The 17,515-nt window shown below is 41.2% G+C and overlaps 1 protein-coding gene across 2 annotated transcripts in view; it reads right to left on the reverse strand.

Moving 5' to 3' along the window:
- Positions 1 to 16,988, reverse strand: part of slc45a4a (solute carrier family 45 member 4a) — a 54,023-nt gene extending 37,035 nt beyond the window's left edge. Inside the window, exons 1-2 of one of the 2 annotated variants that reach the window (XM_080296407.1) lie at positions 16,838 to 16,988; positions 15,578 to 15,659 (exon numbers count right to left, since the gene is read on the reverse strand). The gene's annotated coding sequence lies outside the window, so the exon portion shown is untranslated. Of the gene's footprint in view, positions 1 to 1,815; positions 1,972 to 15,577; positions 15,660 to 16,837 lie in introns of those variants that run through there. The other variant, XM_026155556.2, reaches the window with a different exon arrangement.
- Positions 16,989 to 17,515: the final 527 nt, after the last annotated feature.

The following is a 17,515-nucleotide window of genomic DNA, read 5'->3' on the forward strand; positions in this document are numbered from 1 at the left end:
ATAATAAACTATTGAGAATTTCCTAAAGCAATTTTTCTGCTAATCGTTTAATATATTAATAATCAGTTTTGACACCATCAGGGTCTCAAAATAAAAGAAATAATTTAAAAGGGGTGGAAAGTAGTGGTTAAAAACTATATTTCAATTAATAATGTTTTCTTGGTGATTGCAGCAGCCTTTACGAGTGAAGAAAATGAAGGGTATTCTTTTCAAATGAGCTACAGTCACTGACAGTACTGACACTAAAGGTATCAGCAGCAGGATTATAGCAGTGACACACAATAAGTCAAATGTAAGTACAAAAGTAGCCTAGATTGTAGTTTCCAGTGATTTTTAGGCAAAAATGTGACATAACTGCTTCAGTTTATTAATAACTAAAGTAACTAAACTTGCACAGTAAGTGAGTGCAACTAGCAAGTTCTCTAGCAATGGTCGGTTGAGTCGTTAGTTTACTTTTGTCTAAATGACCCGCTGCAAGAGCTTTGTGTTTTTAGCTTGGGTGGTGACGTTTGTTGTTCCCACCTTTTGCTGGAACAATGTATTAAGCTTTGTTGAAGGGTCATTGAAGCAGCTCTCTGATGTGCAGCTCTTGCCCTCAGACATGTCTGGGCTTGTCTCGTTGTGCACTCTAGGCGTGGAGACTATATGACTGGTATGGGCATGTGACACCTCTAAGTCAAGTTAAAAAAATTGCACTGGTATTATATAGCACAGCCTTAAATTTAAGGTCACGCAGCTTCGATTAGCAAATGTTTTGTCCGAAAGTATACAGCTGGAGTTTCTGTAACAGTCAAGATTTTAGTGAATAGCTTTAGTGAAAAATGACAGCAGCGCTGATGCATACAGTCATACACTACCACACAATGATTGAATAAATAGTACCTAATGCTCGCTGCCAATTTCAAGCTTTACAACTCTGCAATTTGATTTCAGTATTATAATGACATTTATATAATGACATTTCTCTGCCTGGAAGTAAACCTATAAAGAAATGCATAAAACTAACTGAAGGTTGGACGTGCTTCATTTTTGTGATACTCAAAAATAACTCAAGTGACTGGGAGAGGACACCTGCTGAGCACAAACGGCCGCATTAACCAAAGAAATGCTAAACAGCGTGAGTTGTCAGGGTGAAAACTGCCATGAAACAGGAGCTGAATCAATTTGAATAATTTGGTAAACACAAGAAGCTTTTAATCCATCTCTTCTGACAGTGAAATCCCGAGTCTTAATAGCAAACCATCACCAACACCATGGTCCAAGTCTCTTCTTCAGATCCTTTTTAGGCCTAAATTAATTTTGTGTAGGTTGTAAATATGAGGATGGGTGCCTTTAAGGACAGTAGCTTGCAATCTCCTGCTCAGGCAGCACTATTCATCCTGCATTTGTAGTCCTCAAACACACACACACAGACAGCAATGCATGGTTTCTAATCATCAGTCCACACACATGCGGCACCAGCTTATATAGAACTGAAACTCAGCTTTCCAGGGAGCAACCGAGTGAAATGCAAGGAAAGACTCACTCACAGACTGAAACACAACTAAGACAAATGCTTGCAATGAACCTTTAAAAATCCTACTGAAGAAGATGAGAGGAAAATAAGAGCAGGAGGGAAGCAAAGGAGATGCCTGTGAAGTTCAAGGTCAGACAAATTAAGAGTCTGCCATGTCCCATGTCTCACAGAGCAACACACACACACACACACACACACACAGACACACAGGATTTCTGACTCTTCAGTGCACACACTAAACACGCATAACCCGAGTCTATTTTAGTGAGTGTTTATTCTTGCTCCATAGACCAGATTACCTGTGACACAAACGTGAAATCAGAGCGAGCGCTGTCTTTCTCACTTCATCCACCTTCTCCGTTCCCCTGATCCTCTTTCTTTTTCAGTGCTGACTCATGACTCGCTTCTGCAAAGCAAGTTGACTTTGCAGACATGAAAACCATGCAAGTCTTATCAGTTATGCAAAGCCGAGAACATCTAATTTGGGCGCAGGGGTGGAGCTGGAAAGCAAGCGGCAACAACAACAGTTGGAGCCAGCGGCTTCCCATAGCACACAACCCCAAACAAACAAATCCCGATTTGAACTTAACGTGACTAACTCACCGAAAATATTTCATGTTTCTTTTTTTCGTTGTTTTAACTGCTGTAAAGAGAAAATTGAGCTTACGTATATGTGATTGTTGGCTTCATTTTGTTTCAAAGGCGCAGTACTTAATTTCTTCCACAGCTCAGTGTTAGGTTTAGAACCAGTTTTAAACATTGTTCTCATGGAAAGCGAAACCAGCCTAGAAATTTTTTTAATGAGGAGCTGGCACAGTAAAAAACAACTACTTAGCACTCTGCAAGAACTGAAAACAACTAGATTCCAAATACTGTAAAATATGTTCAACTTTTGAGACAGCAACAAATATTTATTTTAATCTAGTCGGTCTTATTGTATTTCCAAATCACAAATTTAAGGATGATTGTACTCTGGCGATGGTGGGCTACCTGAAGCTGTATAATGTACAGTAGATATTTAACTTTACAGAAGCTGGGACACGAGCCAGGCGTAGCCTCAACAGCAAGCTAACCTTTAGTTAATGGTGGAGGCTACTCTGCTCAAAGGCAGCGGTCCTGCTATGATCCACAGTCCACATCATCACATATGTGTGTTAGCACAACGAACCTCTTTACAATCTCACTGTTTGTCTACGACAGTGTTGGTTGCCACCATGGATGCTGACAGAATAAGATATGATAAAGCATGAAACATATAATCCACGCTTCATTTACTTTAATTTCAGACTGCTGTAGTAAAATGAGAACAGTGTTTGATTTGTTTGATTACAGTGCAACATATTGCACCTGCCGCTCAGTCTGTTTGTCCCTCACATCCACCAACGCCTTTGAAAGTTGAGTGCAAACAACAATCTTGACTCGTAACCAAGACGTAACCACAGGTGTGAGATCAGGAAACATTTTCAAGGTATTCTTGGACAGTCAAAATAATTGATAACCTGTTTTATATGAAAAGTTATCCTTTTTTATATAAAACTTTAAATATTAGAAAGGTTTTACTGTTAATCAGACGCATTATGTGAGGGATAGGCGTTGGATTTCGGGATGTTATGATATATATTTTTCATCATTTTTCTGACAGACCAATTGAATTAATTATTATTAATTATGTGTGTTCTTTTCTCAAATCATCACTGTTTCACATATGTAAACATAAGTTGTGTTGCTGCAGAGCAGTGAAGCACGTGTGCACTCTGTAAACAATGCCACGCTGACCTATATAGAGGTACATATAGATTACAAGGACGCCAGGATCAAATTCACATTCTGCAGGGGCTGCAGATGCTTTTGTGCATTGAGTAAATAAAAATAAAGAGGCAGGCATTTTATTACTCCAAGATCAGTAGCCTAATATTGTGCATTATTATGATTAAGGATTTGTGATCCAAAGAAAGATAAAAAGGGCAGGGAATTGTGTAATCTAATTTCACAGACTGCTGTCAGTGTCATGACCCTTGTTGTACTCCTTCCTGTCTCCTTTCTTCTGTGTCTCTTGTTTTCCTGTCCTATTGCCTCTCTGTGTGTCACTTGTAGTTGTAGCACCATTCACATTTCCTGCAGTCAATTCGATCAGCATCTAAAACCGGTGGCTCATCAGCTCATCACCAGCCATACATCTACTCGACTCTCCAGTCGCTATCTGACAGACATCACAGGAGAGACACCATTATCACGTTTATTGTGTTTGTGAGTGAGTTAAACTCATTTCATTTCATTGTGCTTAGATTTCACCCCCACCTCTCCGCCTGCTCTCAAGCTTCAGCTCCTCAAGCTCACCGGCAGCAGCTCCTTTCTCCCTGCCTGCCCACTCTAGCTGTCTGCCCAGCCAGCTCACCCGGTCTCTGCCATCAGTCTGCCTGCACACTGTGCCAGCCACGCTTCACCTTCATCACAGCCTGCCTGTTTAATCTCCAAAAAAAAAAACCCATTACATCTACAGCCCTTACACCTTGACTACATTCGGAATAAAGTCTCCCTCTGAGTCACGGTCAACTTGTGTCCATGTGGTGTGAATGCTTTTGAGTCCAGAAATTTTAACTGTAGCTAGTCAGCTAGCCGTGTTGACAAGTTCTGTTTGTTGGCACTGGTCTGAGATTCAGTTGTGATTTATAGCAAACACACTGTGGACGAGTGGACGGCTGGCAACTTCACTCTTTCTTTGTTTTGTTTTGTTACAGTTAACACTTGGAAGCTTTTATTGCACTTCTTCTTAGAGCAATCTAGCAAGATGTAGTCAACTGGGTCAATTTTAAGCTAATTTTAAATACTGCTTAACGCTAAAGTCACGCAAGAGAATCAAAATTATTGTTGCAATCATGTGCCATGACCCTTTAATCTTCTTGCTTTTGAAGGCGGGGACCATGTCGTCAACCACTTGCAGTCATACTGCTATCAGTCTGCAACTGAATCCGGCGAACTTGCAATTTTTTGTATTATACTGCAATTAACTGTAATAAATCTGCATAAAACTGCAAACCTGTTTGGGATTCCACATAATTTGAAAGAAATTCCTCCACAAATGTTATACAGTTTATGCAGGACAAAGATTCGACTGCAAAATGACAGAGATACTCAGCAACCTTCCTTTTATATAGGAATATAACCTGAATAAAGCTATTGGGAAACCAGTTGACTTGCGGTCTCTATTATAAAGAGAAGGTTGAGCTCACAGACTGACTCAGATTGCCAACAAAATGCAATCAAGCTGTCTATATTTATAAATGTGACCGCAATTATTTGCAAACCTTCGCCAAAATGACAAAGAGTGACTGGACTGCAACTGTTTGGAGACAGGTTTCCTCCAACCAGGTGACCTGTGCACTTGCCTTGTGATAGGAAACAGTCACACAGAGGTTGAGGGTGTTGCACTCTCAATCTCTGGGATACCAGTTTGTCACCGCAGATACATGAAAGCGGTCAGTAAATGACAGATTTTTCACAAATTGCAGGGAGGTCGTTTTCCTATTTGTACTCTACTGTGACTGAGTTTAAAAAAAACAAACTGATTCACAGTCTCTTACTCACACTGAGGATGACAGTTTATCGCTTATTAAATACTGATACTGGTTGTGTACTCAGTTATTGGCTGATATCCAAAGCCGAGACATGTGTATCAGCAGCAGGAGTCATGGATATTTTAGTATATTTATACATTAGCCTTTTAATTTTTTTCTGTACTAAATATCTTCGATATTCCTAATACCGCACATACTTATTATGCTATGCTTATTATGACTGCTATGTAAACTAGGAAATTCTCAGGGCCTTTAACTGGGTAAGAGAGTTGGCTCAAGTCAAATGTTTCCAACACTGAAGAAAGTCTCAGAAGAAAAAAACCTTTGTTGGTTGGCACAGTATGTGGCTTTAAAAATGAAATACAAATATGTCGCTGGCAGATGTTTAGTGTTCTGTTTCAGAAGAGTTATCTTCTGTTGTTGTCTACATTTCAGTTATCTACACCCTAAAAGCGGCATGTAAACACGCAGGATGCTGCGCAAACCTTTGCATGTGCAAAAAGACTTGAACAGCCTTTTTCTGTAGATGATTTTCCCATGAAAAACAACCACTGGCCAGTTTTTGGGGAGCAGATGGCAGGGGTAAGAGAGCAAGAGAAACAGAGCGTGGTTGGGAGGTAGACGGAAGCTGGCTGTTAGTGTTATGGTGCAGCAGTGCTGCAGTGCAGGGAGTACAGGGGGGCACATGTGTATCAACGTGCTGTAGCCTCAATGACACATCTCCTACTCATTACACAGCGCTTAGATCACTATACCGGGTGGCATGAATATGACATAATATAAGTGCTGTTCACTTACATGCACTCTAACACACACGCATATTAAAACACTTAGAAGAGCCTCCCACCGACTTGGTTTTATCCCTGTGGTGTCCAAGCAGCTCTAAATTAATCCCCAGTCCCAGCCTCACCTGAAACTCCCAGCTGCCTTCTCTCAAAATAGACGCCAAATGTCTCTGCTTGCTTTAACCATCGCCATGAAATGACGAGACACCACAAAAATTGTTTTACTGCGAGTTCAGCCAAGGTTAACCTTCTAGTCACTGACAGGCTGACTAGTGACGTCAGAAAAGTCTCCCCACCACAAAACAAAATGGACTAAATCAGGGAATTTGAAAACGAGACACCACACATTGCATTCTTGCCTAAAACATCATTTCCTTTTGTGTGTTATTATATGATGTCTGCGCATATTATGCATCTGAGTAGCTCAAACAACTAGAATAAAATTATTCCACCCACTTGCATAAGGCAGGAGGTGTGTTCATTTGGTGTGGGAAATGATATATTAGATCTATTTACATAACTCTGGCAAAACTAATATACTAACATTAACCAAAATTCACTTGAGAGCATAATTAGGAGCAGCTGAGTCTGAGAGACGATTAATCTGAGCCTCCTTGTTTTCAGTCAGAGAGCAGAACTACAGACGTGTCAACAAACCTGCGGCACAACAACCACACAGCTCGCAGTGACATCTAAATAAAAATTAAATTTGCCCAATTCAATTAATTATAAAAGAGTTACACTGGTTATATCTGGTTTTATGGGTTGAAAATTTTCAATCATTTCTTTATATTTTGTTTCCAAGGAGCCAGACTGTCTCGCCATTTAGTCTTTAAAGTCTTTCAAGTTGTCTTAGTCAATAGTAGTCAATAGCTGTTCAGGCTCTCTGAGGCTCTTTTGATGTTTTTGCTAGGACACTGACTGCTCTTCCATCCATTTTCAGCTAGGTCCTTGGGTTAGACGTAGAGTTCATGGTTTCAATAAACTGCTGCACCATTTCTAATTTTCCTATCAAAATACATAGGAATGAGCTCAAGGCTCATTTGTGAGTACTTCAAGGCTTTTGCACACTACTGCATGTTGTGGCTACAACACAGCTAACAATTTAGCAGTAATCTCATTATTCCCATTATTCCAACAGATTAGCCACAACAAACAGAGAAAACAGACGTACAGAGAGGTACACTGATAACGATGGCTTAGCTGAACAGACATCAACAAGTTCTTTCATCAGTGGCTGTTGTGTTCTTGTCCGTTTGACGAGCAAACCAGTCTGCTCACGTCACGACACATGCAAGGTCTCCTCTGGTGGTGCTGCCTTGACTCAACAGTGGCCCTGTTTTTACACCCAGTCACAGCATCAACACTGCATGCTAAATATTATGAGTAGTAGTAAATTTATTGGATCCTGAAGAGGCATCCATACATGTTGAGTGTGGCATCTGTATGAATTAGCACGACTGGTGCGTCATCTGGTGACGACAAGGACGTCGTGCCTGTGTCGCTGAGCTGCCAGTATCTCTGAGCAAATATCTGAGCGACAAACAAGTGCATATTTATATAAGAAATTACACATTGATTTGTATTCATTTCTAATTACGGTCTGTGTCAAAGCTAGGATTGTGTCACAGGACTGGAATATTTCACATACGGTTCATTATTTAAGCTCACACTTATTTTAGATTGAACTTTGGAGAAAGGATCGTGATCATCTCTTTAGAATTAAAGAAGAAATACAGGCAATGTTAGCGTTAGCAAATAAAACAGGAGAGGAAAGGAGAGATGAGACCTTGACTGTATGTTGTGTCAGCTTGCTTAGCAGCCTGTAATAGCCTGGTCATCTTAATGTTTATTTTTAGCCCTCTTAGCTAACAGGCTGGCTAGTTAGCACTCTGTCTGGCCCACCATACGAACTGCAGCCAATTCAAACACAACACAGCTAGCAAGCTTACCTTACACTTCAAAAATCAAAATAAACGACATCGCTGGCCTTAAGTTTTCCAGGTTTGAGGCTAAAGTAAAGACAGCAAACTAGACTTGTGCTAAAATGTTACACAGCCTCTCTTCAGCTTTTTAAGAACACCACTCTATTTCACATTTGTAATAAATTATTATTATATGGTTAAACAGGCTGAACACCGAGGCCACGCACGTGCCTGCACACTGTTGTTTTAATCTGCAAGGCCTGGTGATCTGAGCCTGTCTAGACACTGGATGTCAGCGTTGTGTCTACAGTGTGGTTAATTTCTAATCATTATTAGGATAATCTGCTGACCCAGAAATTAACAGGCCAACAAATGACCATCAAAGGCCTCTGATGTTAAAGCGGCCCTGCACATCTGAATAGGTGAAGCTGGTTACGGTGAGGTTTTGACAAGCTGCTGACAGCAGATCTGACCTACTTCTGCCCCAGAGTCAGAGTACTCGTGTGTCACCCAGACCCGATACATACCCACACACACACACACACACACCACTGTAGCTCAACCACCTCAAGCCCTGCACACTACAGTACCCCCCCACTATCCAACATTGTATTACTGTAACCCCCACATGCATGGCCCAAAGGGGCTGCCCACTTTTAAAGAGACCGTGTGCATGTATGTGTTTTGGAGTGTGCATCTTCCCACAAACACCCCCACTGAGGTTTCTAACCACAAGGGAGCTGCAAGCTAGACAAGGCAGAAAAACCCCCCACCAAAAAAAAACAAAAAACAGAGGAGGTGATATCAATCTACTTTCTCTATCTCTCGTTAGTGCGTTTCTTCTTTCCAGCCTCCAGTGTGGCCAAGCACTGCCTGTCTCAGTACACTTTTGCCTCTCACTGACATAAAGCTGCCTCTGAGTGAGTGCAAACCTCGGTAAGAACGCACACACCACCCCTAAGCTCACCACATGAGGCTGCTGAAAGCAGTTAAACACTGGTGTGTTTGTTTTTGTCTTGTAACCAACATTATTGTTTCACATCAGCACGTATGACAGCAAGTCATAAGAATGACAAGTGCCTGCCCTGACCAGTTCAGGACTGCACTAAACCTCCAGACGACAAGTTCTGACGCCGCCTACACTTCTGATGGAATATCACACACACACACACACAAACACACACACATGCTTAAAGCTGATAAAGGCAAATGAATATGAACAACGCTCAACTGCTGCAACACACAACTTTACAGTAGTTGTTAACAGACAAGTTGATTGCGATTATGCAAAAGTATAAATGTAATTAAACCTAATGAAACATGCTACTAGAGCAGTAACGTTGTAAAAACTTGTTAGTGAGGATTTATCCAGTGTGGTACTGCTGTCTTATTTCTGCGGGAAAAAACAAATAAACAAAGCAAATATAAGTCAATGGAAGTAAGTCAAGGTAGGTTTTGTTTTCTTGCTTTGCTTCTCTGCTCATTTGTTGTTGTTGTTGTTCCGTCTCACTAAACCTGCTAGCCTTAACATTCGGCAATGAAATGTGACACCAGCAAAAAACTATGTTGTGTTTACTTTAGAAAGCATACAATAGTTACCAGTGCTGGGAGTTTACGCCATCAAACAAAGAGAGGTGCAGTACAAATAACGAATGAAAGGGAAACGACAAGAATAAAAGATTCTGTACGACTTTTATCACCGTGACACAGTCAATATTTGTAAACTAATCCCAAGCATGCAAGTACCTTCAAATGTTTTTATAGGACTGCCGTGGAGATGATTCACAATTTAACAATTATATTACGGTCATGCTTTCATGTGATCCGTGTGAAACTTTAAGAAAGAGAGCGAGACTCCTGCGATGTGGCAGCAAACCAAAAGCTGTCTCAGGTGTGATTACCCTTTTTTCAAACTTGATGCAGCTAACACTCTCTCAAACATTTGTAGCGCGAATCAAAGCGCGCCATGGCAACACAAACATATCTGGTTAAATACACAATATGTCTAAAATCAGGCGAGTTTACTATATTTGATAGCCTGAAAGCCAAAGTCGCAGAAGGACCTGGAGCTAACACTAGCGCGTCTGTTGCCCAAGGATATGAACGTATAACGTAATGACTGTAGTAATGTATGTATGTGTATTTCCTCCTAGACACATCAATCAATCCTGATTAAACTTACTACATAAACTGCCTAGGGTACCAGGATTATCAGCATCTATATAGCTTCTGTGTAGCAGCTGAGCTCAAAACAAACAGCAACGTCGTTGTTTATGAACAGACATTTTTGACAACCGACTATATATACGGTGATATAATGAAGATAAGCAGAATAACAAGACAAATGAACAGACATGTCTGTGTATTAATACATGAGCAAAGTAAAAAAGGCCCTGGCAAAAACCACCGGCAGGGCAGGTTTTTGCTAGTCAGTCAAACCATAAAAGTGAACCCAACCCAATTCTAATTTACTGTAGAGTACATAAGACATACAAGTACTGACAATTTTCTGTTTTAAAATGAGTCTGGATGTGCAATGGATCGTCTAACTTTTTGCCTCCTTTTTTATTTAGGCACACTGATGTAAAAAACAAGTAAATAAAGAAGTGATTGAGTGAGTGTGTTTCAAATGGCAGATTTAAATTGTTTCATTATGCAAACTGTATTCAAAAGGACTAACCACCTGCCATCCTACACTGACAGCCTCGCGCTCATGACAACAACAAACTACATCATGCTGCAACCAATCTGTGGTGAATTACAAATGATTTGGGATCTAATGCGTCTAACAGCAACAGCATCCAAACCTGAGATCATTAGCAGCAAATGAGAAAGGATGCAAAGATCTGCTATATTAACTCCTTACTTAGTTCCAGTATTATTATTCTTTTCATCTGCAGCACTGACAACATAATGCTCTGATCAAACTTAGTGACTCACAGTCAAAAAAAGGCAAATAACTTTCAAATTAGAACATTTTCACAAACATCTTTACAGACACGGATATCAAATGACGAAGTGCAAGCACGCAGACTTGATTCAACCATCTGGACCGTTTCATCCACGTGTGCTAAAAAACTACGAGGGATGATGTGTGATCAGAGCACCGCACCTTTAGTTAAACCCGTGACACTTTGTGTAATCTCTCAGGTATAAAAAGGTTTAAAAGGACCCCAGATTGAACACTTCTTCTTGTGTTGCAGGAAAATTAGCTCAAAAGTGCCCAAGTGTTTGCGTGCAACCATTAGTTTGAGTGCAGTATTACTAACAGCGTTAATGACATTACTGGCACGCAGCCAGTTATCCTCTCTCCTCACCGACCCAGGATACCCGACCGGTCTGTATGAATATTCAGTGACCCTATGAGCACCTTTGAAAAGTGAAAGCTATTCACTGGGTCCTTCTTAAATATGAACATCTGTAGATTTTGAATTTTGAACAAGATATTAAAGAATCTGAGATACAGTGGCAGATATATCACTTATTCCTACCTGGTTATTTTCTCTGTAATTAGGATTTTATTTTATTTTATTGTATTCGTCTTACATCAAGTGACACATCTAAGAGATTTTATAAGCTACAAAAGAGGGGAGGGAGAAGAGAAGAAGAGGACACCTGCTGCTACTGTGACTCAAATGCAGATGTAGAGTTTGTGCGTTTCAATTCTGTTGCAATAAATTTGGTAGAGTTGCAGTTGTACGTCTTCAGGAATGGCTCATTTTATTCTTTTTGGTCTTTAGAGTTTAGCAGATGTTACTGACTGAACCTGAGGCTGTTTCCTTCAAGAGGAAAAGTTAAAAAAAAAAAAAAAAAAAAGCTAAGGGATTGAGAGTGTAACTGTTGTGCTGCCTTCTCTTAGTCCCAGATGGCAATTATCCTGTTTGATAAAACATACTCCAAGAGTTAACTGCAAATGCTAGTGAGGATGAGGTGTGTGCTTCATCCACGAAGCTCTAAAGGCAGCCAAGATTTACAACCCAAAAGAAGTCCGATGTGCTGCCAGTCATTCCTGGCATCCACTCAGCTTTTTGCTAATTTAATTGGAAAGTTGAGCCTCTTTTTCTACTCAGGATGAGTCAGTAAAGATGAGGACGGAGATTAGAAAAAAACGACACAAAGATAAGAGACAAATGACTTTAGAAAGACTTTGGACAGGGAAACTTTAAATACGCCTTGAGTGCAGATTTTTCATTGAAGAGCAGAGCGCACTGACGCGGTGTTAAAGTTAACCCTGGGCAGCTGAGCCCGAAAAGCTCTCAATGTGCTGAAGCCAAGTATGTTCAGACTTTGGCCTGCCCCAGAGGAAAACGAAAATCTGATCTTTCCCATAACTTTCTGTACTTTCTGCAGTTAAACCTAAAAATTGGCTACTAAATTTCACCAGCTTCATCACTTAAAGGCTTAAAATAATCTGAATAAGAATCCAGCCAAGATAATCCAAATCTCCAGGATTTGGTTCATGTGGTGCTGGTTTTGCAGATCTGGATGCTTTTAAACCACATTTGGTGTCTGCCAGGTTTTCGACTGGCCTCTCCTGCTTTGTGGTCACATGACCATATGAACATCTTGTATGGACCACCTTATAAGTGGTTGTGACTCCGGAGGTAGCAAGTTGATCAGAAGGTCAGAGGTCTACTCCCTGCCTCCCCTAGTTTGCACTCATGCAGTGTGTGTGAATGTTAGGTAAAGCTCTTAGGGACAGAAAAAGGTGCTCGTGTGATTGCATGAATGAGAGTTGTAGTTAGACGTATGCGTAGGTTCACAGTCATCCAGATCGTGGTGCTCTTGAGTTCCTGAAAAAGAAGCCGAAAGGACTTCTTTAAGTTTATGAAGACATTTCAACTCTAATCCCGGATGCTTTTTTTGATGACCACGATGACGGCCAAAACACCTTGACCTTAAACTTGCCGAGGCTTTAACCTCGTCTGCTTTTGTATGAACAACAAGGAAACTTGTAAAGCATCACCTCACACCTAACTTTCCCATGACTCTACTTAATGAGTTCAAAGCGCCACAAGCAGGTTGTATAACTGGAACGTCTGCTCGAGTTTAAGACGTGTCAAAATAAATACAAACAAAGACTGAAGACGCAAATGACAGAGTGAAGAGAAAAGAAACGAGTCTGAAAAAAGAAAAAAATGCATACAAGACAGAGTAGAGGAGGAGCAAGCAAAGTGGAAGTGCAGAGGACACCAAGTCCTTAGAAGACGTTTTGTACTACTGGCAATATCTTCCCACACACACAGGTACAGAGTGTACCTAAACCTAACCCTAACCCTATGTGTCTGTGAAGGTTCTCAGTCATCCAGGTCATCGTAGTCAAAGGAGTTACCTATAGAGTTACCCATAGGTAACTCTATGGGTTACCTATGGGTTAGGGGTGTGTCCTCCAACTCAAAACCGGGGCTAAATACAGTATTGACTTTGATAACAGTCCTCCAAGTTTAGAAAATCAACCAGCCATGCATTACAGATACTCTCCACACACAAAAACGTGCCGGGCTGCAGATTCCCCTCAACACACATCTGTGAGGTCACCAGCAAATCAAACCATTATATCTTCTTCATTACAGGGGCCCACCTGAACTCTGAAGAAAACATAGTTCACTGAGGATAAAGTGACTCTAAACAATGCAGTGGCATTTATACATGCACAGCATCTTAGAAAGACTTGTTATAGACGAGAGGGGAGCGAGGCTGTTGATGGCTCGGATGCAAGCGAGATGATGAACAAATACACATAAACACACGCATTTGCCCTGTGATCGTAAGTGGAAAAACATATTAGCTCACTCCTTTCTTTCCCCCGCTCCCCTCTCATGTTTGTGTATGAAAACCTCTCACCAGTAGGAAATGGGTTATCTACACACAGGATCAGGACTCGGGATAGTGAGCCAGATCTGCTGTTTGTGTGTGAGTGTGAGTGAAATGCAAGGAGGATGAGTGAGATTCAGGCAGCCAGTATTACTTCAAGCTAAATCATCTGGTGGTTTTGGAGCAAAAAGAAGAGCTGCAGTTCATTTATACTTATTTTTAAACCACTAGGTCACTGACACGACTGTTGCAGAAATAATTTCATTGCTTTAAAATGATGCATGACAGCACCGTAAACCCCTGTCTGTACTCAGTAATCAAACACCTTTGGAACACACTCCTTTGCTTTTAAAGAAGGGTTGTAGGCTGTTCCTTGTCTTCTCCCTGAGCCATTCAATCTGTTTCCATCTGTGCAGCAAGATATTTCGCACATACAGAAAACACGGGTATCCATTCTGAAGTTCAACCTCATAAAAAACATACTTACCTAAATGTCATCCTATTTCTATTTAATGCTATGCAGATTTAACCCTTCCAAATTCTTTCAGCCCTTAATTCCGTTGTAGCTCTGTTTGTTTGCCTTAAAGATTTTGTTTTGATATGTTGGTTTTATGGGAAACTGAGAGTTCAGGTTGAGCTACGATCTCTCTGAAGGAGGAGAGCTTCTTGTTTTCTGCTCACATCAGAACTCGTGCTATGAAAACTAGTAAAACAACAGATCTGGAGTCACAGTGAGGGTGCGTTTAACCTTTCGACATCAGCCTCGGGACATCGGTTTGAAAAACAACACACACAGGTATGTCGGGGCTTTTTTTGTTTGTTTTTTTGGAAAGGGTAGTATCTGAGCCAGCTTAAAACACCGAAATAAACCATTCCAAACATGAATGCCATCTATTTATTGCAGACACTAGTGTTAACTAATAGTAGCATACTAAAACTATAGTCCTATTAGCATGTGCAGACAGTGTTCTGTTCACGAGCGGTGGGCCAAGCAGATCGGTGCAACATCTACAGTAATGCGGAAGAAGTAGCTGAACGGATAAGCCTACTGGTCGATCTACATTCCTGTCCTCACCTGTAGTCAACAATAAAAATATAAGAGTTGTCTGGGGCCTCACCCAGACAGAGCTTAGTCATTTGGTAGGGGTTCCGCCTCGTCACAAAGGAATCGACTGACATGGTTCAAGCATGCCTTACCATCCTCCCCCAGGGCCAGAGGAGGTGGTACCTCAGCAGGGGAAGGTCTGAGCAGGTCTGGTCAAGGACAATCTCTGCAGTTATCAGAAATTACTAGAGGTCCACATAAACAGCAGTCCCAGGAAGACAGAACTATCATGGATGTTTTGTTTATGGAAATACCCACCAACTCTACATGCAAATATCAAACATCTGCATGAAGGTAGTTACTATATCTTCCTATGTGAAGGTACAGAGGGAGGTGTTGACAGTGTTTGCTTAAGATCTGAGAAAATGTATCTTTATGTGCATTTGGGGAGTGTGTTCATGTGACTATCTGCACATGACCACTTGGGTCTGGCTACATTTGTGAGGGGTAATAACCTGACACAGCAGCAGTTGATAGTCAGCAAACATTTCTTCAAGAGGAAGTCGGTAGCTTTCACTTCAGCTAAACAATCTAGTCTTTAGCACACAAACTGAAACCTAAACCACATCGAAACCAGGAGCCTGACATAGTTTTTTTGAGGAAGTAACAAACATCACATGAGCGTGCGTCTGTGTGTGCACTGTCAGGTCAAGCCAAACCAAAACCAAGATCGCGTCACTCGGAGTGAACCTCCGATTCGGCACAACAGAAACATATTAAACTTAAAACAACATCTGTTGGCCATTTACGACTCTTTCTTCAAGTCTTTTATATTTTTGCGTGGACCAAACACCAAAGTGAAACACACGAGATGATCTTTAAAATGCTTTTCGTGTGCATGTGTACGCAAGACTCACCAAAAGGCCTTGAAAGCTTCATAAATGTCGTTGAGACGTTGTAGTTTGGTCCAAGCTGCAATCTTAAGCCCTGCAGTCGTACCTAAGCATGCAACATTGAAAAAGAAACAAATTAATACAGATTACAGTCATCTCAGGTCAATGACACTTAACTCATGGATTATTACGGTATAACTAACATTACAAGTAATGCTTTTATCAAGGCCATTATTTCTGCATTAATCCATTTGTTGTGCTCTCTAAGGATCTAAGACCAAGACACATCCACATAAACTGCCAGTAAACACAAAAATGAGAAAGAGATACTTTAACACTTGAACCCTATGCAGTCAGGTAGGAAACCACAGCTGATGTGTTCAACAAACACACCTACAACCAGTGACGATGAATCAGTGGTTACAGTGCAGGACACTTCTCATCCATTACACTAATTTTTCCCCGGCAAGAGCGAAACACAACAGCTCAGGGTCACGGATGGGCTGAATTCTATCCCAGCTGTCACGGGGGGTGGGGGTTACACCCCGGACAGGTCACCGATCTATAGCAGATTCACATTCACGGCCAATTTAGAATCGCCAATTAACTTAACTAAGATTAATGCCTCTGGGGTGATCATCCACACTACGGCCGGCCGCTGGACTCGAACCCACGACCACTACCTCGCAGATTTCTCTCTCTGTAAACCAAATATACCGGTAGATGCTTGGTTTCAGTCACCAGTGTGTTATACACTACAATAAACTACTCCTTCCTGGTAAATTTTACACTCACACACTCACACTCTCACACACACACACACACACACACACACACACACACACACACACACACACACACACACACACACACACACACACACAGCAGTGATGGAGGAAATGAAAATTATTCTAATGCCAGTATTCTCAACATGTAAACTGTAAACAACCACCGCTGAGCCTCTTCTGCTTCATCTACTTTAAATTTAAACACCACCCACTTGCACCATTTTGTTTTACACTTTATAATAAGAGAAGCCTAATTTTTATCCTGACCTGTACCCTGCAGATTGCAACCCCCCTCTAGCCTCTCTCCTGTTTTTGAAACAGGCCTGCAGAAAACTACAGTAAATGCCTCCTCCTCCTCCTCCTCCTGCTCCTGTCTCTGCAGCAGCAACCTGAGATGCTTTGCATTCCGCCTGGCGGAGCCGACCAGCAGCGGCTATAAAATGTTAAAAATCCGTCCCGACTCGTCTCTGCTGCTTCCCCCGGGCATCGCGCTCACCTCGCCGTGTCGTGTCAGCCGTTGGCTCCGTGTTTTCGTCCGCTATGTGGTCGGACAGTTCTCGGCTCTGCAGCAGCTTTTGTTGCATAGGTTGTCTACTGCTCCCGCAACTACAGCCAGGGCTTTAAATACGCTTTTAAAGCAGCATCTGTCGGAAGAGGAGACGTAGCGCTAGCTTCCGTCGACGTCACGGCTCATTTGCATAAAGAGGCGGAGTCTTGGTGTTGGTATACAAAGAAGCAGAGAAACTGAACTCTTAAAGGGAAATGCCGTTAAAAATAGTGCAGTTCTCGCTCAAAACAGAGGTATCAATGCTTTATTTTGCTTTATTTTTTACATGTACAGTTTTAGTTAGCTTTTCCTGTCTTTTCATAACTAGTTTAAGTTTCTCGTTACACCGTCTATTATTTCTAATGTTTTATACACCAAGGTACCATATCGTTAGCTTCATAGCATAATTGCCTAAGTCAATGACTTAGGCAATTATGCTATGAAGCTAACGATATACAACCTCAAAAGAACAACAACACATGGTATTTTGCACGTTCATTATTTATTTAATGAAAAGCTAAGCGAAAATGTAGAAGCAGTTTGCATGAAATTGAGTGCACGCCATAATTCAGTAGATCGTAATACTGCCTTCTGCAGCAATAACTTGACGTAAATGGCATGTATTTG

The sequence above is a fragment of the Astatotilapia calliptera genome, chromosome 22, assembly GCF_964374335.1.
Source record: "Astatotilapia calliptera chromosome 22, fAstCal68.1, whole genome shotgun sequence".
NCBI lineage: Eukaryota > Metazoa > Chordata > Actinopteri > Cichliformes > Cichlidae > Astatotilapia > Astatotilapia calliptera.